The 3,446-nt window shown below is 36.4% G+C and overlaps 1 non-coding gene across 1 annotated transcript; it reads right to left on the bottom strand.

Moving 5' to 3' along the window:
* Window positions 1-2,611: 2,611 nt before the first annotated feature.
* LOC145071891 (small nucleolar RNA R71) lies at window positions 2,612-2,718 on the bottom strand. Its single transcript, XR_013690852.1, has one exon. It is a non-coding gene; the product is annotated as a small nucleolar RNA R71 (small nucleolar RNA).
* Between the last annotated feature and the right edge of the window lie 728 nt (window positions 2,719-3,446).

A 3,446-nucleotide genomic window follows, 5' to 3' on the forward strand; every position in this document is an offset into this window, starting at 1 on the left:
TAGAAAGCTTGAAAAACTTGATGAATTTGAACCAATATTAATTAAATAATATGATTTCTCATTTAATATATTATTCTTATAATATATTATTTAATCATAATTAACCTCTTTCTCCATAATTCATCCAGTCAAGTTGCTATGGTGAAGGCAACCTAAAAGGACCATGCTACTATCGGGTTAACTACATACCAATTATAGTTAGGGCTTAGACACCTAATCCAACATAAAATACATATATAGTTTAAATCAAATAAAAATGTATATTCGGTTCATCCATCATAGATATCAAGAACACAGATAATATGAACACATAGGATGTAATTTATATTAAATACTTCATATCTACGTGATATTGCCATATTTATACCTATTTTTAGGCAATATTTAAGTACATTTTTATTAATAAGTTGGTAATTTGTTTAGAATAATGATACTTATGAGCTTAAATGTTATTTGCAGCCAAAAAGAAGACATTTTGAAGAAAAGGGACTAAAAGCGTTAAAGAAAGAAACTTTGGGAATTAAAAGATTAAAAGAGAAGAAAAAGCTAGAAAAAGCGTTCTCACGTCCTGGGAATTGGAAGATTCACGACGTGAGTCTAAGTTCTTGAAGATATGTACGCGAGCGAAGGAATCCTTGCTGGTCACGGTTATCTCGTATTCACGACGTGAATTTGTGAAAGTCAGCAACTATATATATCCTTGACCATTACGAATAGAGGGGACTTTTGGCAAGAGAGAGGAGTTCTAGAAGGGGATTTTGAGTAGAGAAAAGTTCTGGGAAAAGGCTTCCAACACCAAAAGAGTGAAGGTCAATAATTTAGATTATTTAATTGATAATTAGGAACATGTTTTATTACACTTTGATTTGTGTGAGTATGTTAGTTGCTATGATGAGCAGCTGAATCTAGCTACTCTTGTTTAGCTAGATGAAGCTTTTAACTTATGAATAGCTTAATGTTTATGGATTTATTTAGTTGGTAAAATTGCTTGTGTTTGATTTGTTTACCTAGCATGCTTGTGTTTGTTTCTCTAATTGCTTGATTGCATGTTCTGTGTAGCTTAGTGACCATTAACTGCATGAACTTGTTTACCTAATGATTTAGTGAACATTGAATTGTTAGAGCTAGGATTGACCAATCTTAGTTAGCAATTAGAATAAATAAACTTAGCTGTGCTAGAGAACGTGTATTGTGACTATAATTGCGTTTACATAATAAATCTTACATAACATATTTACATTCATAATTAGTTATGTGTTTAATTGTGTGTGAACATACATTGTTTGACATGAATTAGTTAATTATTGGTAAAGTTAGAACTAAATTACTAATATAATGAAAACCAACTATATAATCCATAATCATTAGCTAGCCATAAGGAAGAAGTGGATTCAAACTAAACAAGAGTGTGTTTTTACTTATTGAATTTGATTTAAGTTCATCTGATCTTGTAAAATCAGATAAAACCCCCTTTAAACTTGTTAATAATTAGGTTAATTTAATAGTAAGTAAATTAATTAGTAACACCGTTCCCTGTGATCGACACCCGACTTACCTAAGCTATACTGTAACCTGACTAGGTACACTGCCTATAAGTGCATAGTTAGTCTAAATTTGTTAGGTTATAAATATTAAAATTAGTGGGTACTTTTGTGCACATCAAGTTTTTGGCGCTGTTGCCGGGGAACGGCTTAGTTTATTAGTTTATTTAGTTGCATTAGATTAATCGACCCTTTTGTGGAATAAAATATGCAAAAAGTTAATTAGTTATTTATTTGTTATTTTTGTTTATTAGCTTAGTTGGTTAGCATATAACAAAAATTTTGTTTTCTGTTTCTGTCACAGAATTCATGATGTGAGTTTTATAAACTCACGACGTGAAAGCTGCGATTTTCAGTTTTTAGTATTTTCTTATTTTAGTTCTGTTTTACGTTTTTAGTTTAGCGAGTTGCAGGAGTTCATGACTAGAGGCTCAAACACACCCTTGGTGCCACCACTTGAAGATCCCGAGTCTGCAATTCACAAGAAAAAGACGCCCTTACAAGAATTAAAGTCAGCTTTTTCATGGAAGTTGTGAAAGAAGACAGGAGAGTCAAGTTCATCTGCGAGTTACAAGAGCAATTTTGAGCACTTGGATCAAATACCCGTCCAAACCAAATCCGAATACGATACCGAGCCGGAATTTGAAGAACATACGAGCAAACCCGATAACGAGCCAAAGAATGAGATGGCAGCAATTGAAGAGATGTCCATGGGATCTTACAAAAAGCAGATCCGAGAAGATGTGGGTCCCGGTTTAGTCCAACCCGCAATACCTGCTACTGCCACATTTGAGTTGAAGGGGCACATCTTGACTGCACTGAAGGATATCCCATTTTTTGGGAAAGATCATGAGGATGCTTTTAAGCATCTAGATGAAGTCAACGACATTACGGATTACTTCAATGTCCCAAATGTCAACAGAAACACCGTCTTGCTTAGGATGCTTCCCATCACTTTCAAAGGAGCTGCTAAGGATTGGTTAAAATCACTTCCACCGGGTACAATTACCACTTGGGCTCAAATGCGCGAGCAATTCCTGGACCAGTTTTGCCCACCATCCAAGATAGACAAACTCAAGAAGGCAATAGCCAACTTTGAGCAATAGTCGGGGGAGTCATTATACGAAGCATGAGAGCGGTACAAGGGCTTGCTCAGAAATTGCCCTCAGCATGATCTAAATGTGCAACAAGAGATGTCAATCTTCTATGACGGGGTCAACGTTATGACGATACAACTCCTTGACTCTCAAGGACCGTTGACAAAGAAAAATCCAAGGGAGGTCAAGGAGTCGATTGAAGAATTCGCGAAGCACTCTCGCGAATACCACAACCCTAGGCAAGATGGAGTCAAAGGCGGTGGAGGGGCCGAAACTGAAGAAATAGCAGCTGTGATGGCTATGCTGAATAATTTGGATCGAAGGATAACACAAATAGACCAGTCAATACATGCCATAAGAGTGGGTTTTGAGAGATGTAGTGGTCCACACTTGACAAAGGACTGCAATTTAGATGAGTTTGGGAACAGAAAAGCTCAAGTGTGCTACTCGAGTGGGGATAGGTTTGATGAGGATTGGAGGAAACCGAAGAAGGAGTGGCTGCCATATGAAGAGTATATGAAGAAAAAAGAAGAAAAGTATAGGCAGATAGGTCGAGGCTTCTATCAAAAGGAGCAGCCACCAGCCGAGAAGAAACTTGATCTAGACACTATGTTGATGAAGTTTATGGAAGCTTCGGAAAAGAGACACGATGCCACTGATTCTGCTATTATGGAACAGCAAACATTAATAAAGAATCAGCAAGCCTCCATCCATAACCTTGAAGTACAAGTTGGTCAACTAGCCACTCTAGTTCATGAGAAGTTATCCCCAAAAAATACCGAAACGAAGACCCAATCTCATGTAATGG

Source organism: Lactuca serriola, chromosome 8, assembly GCF_051521515.1.
Source record: "Lactuca serriola cultivar US96UC23 chromosome 8, Lser_US96UC23_V15, whole genome shotgun sequence".
NCBI classification, from domain to species: Eukaryota; Viridiplantae; Streptophyta; class Magnoliopsida; order Asterales; family Asteraceae; genus Lactuca; species Lactuca serriola.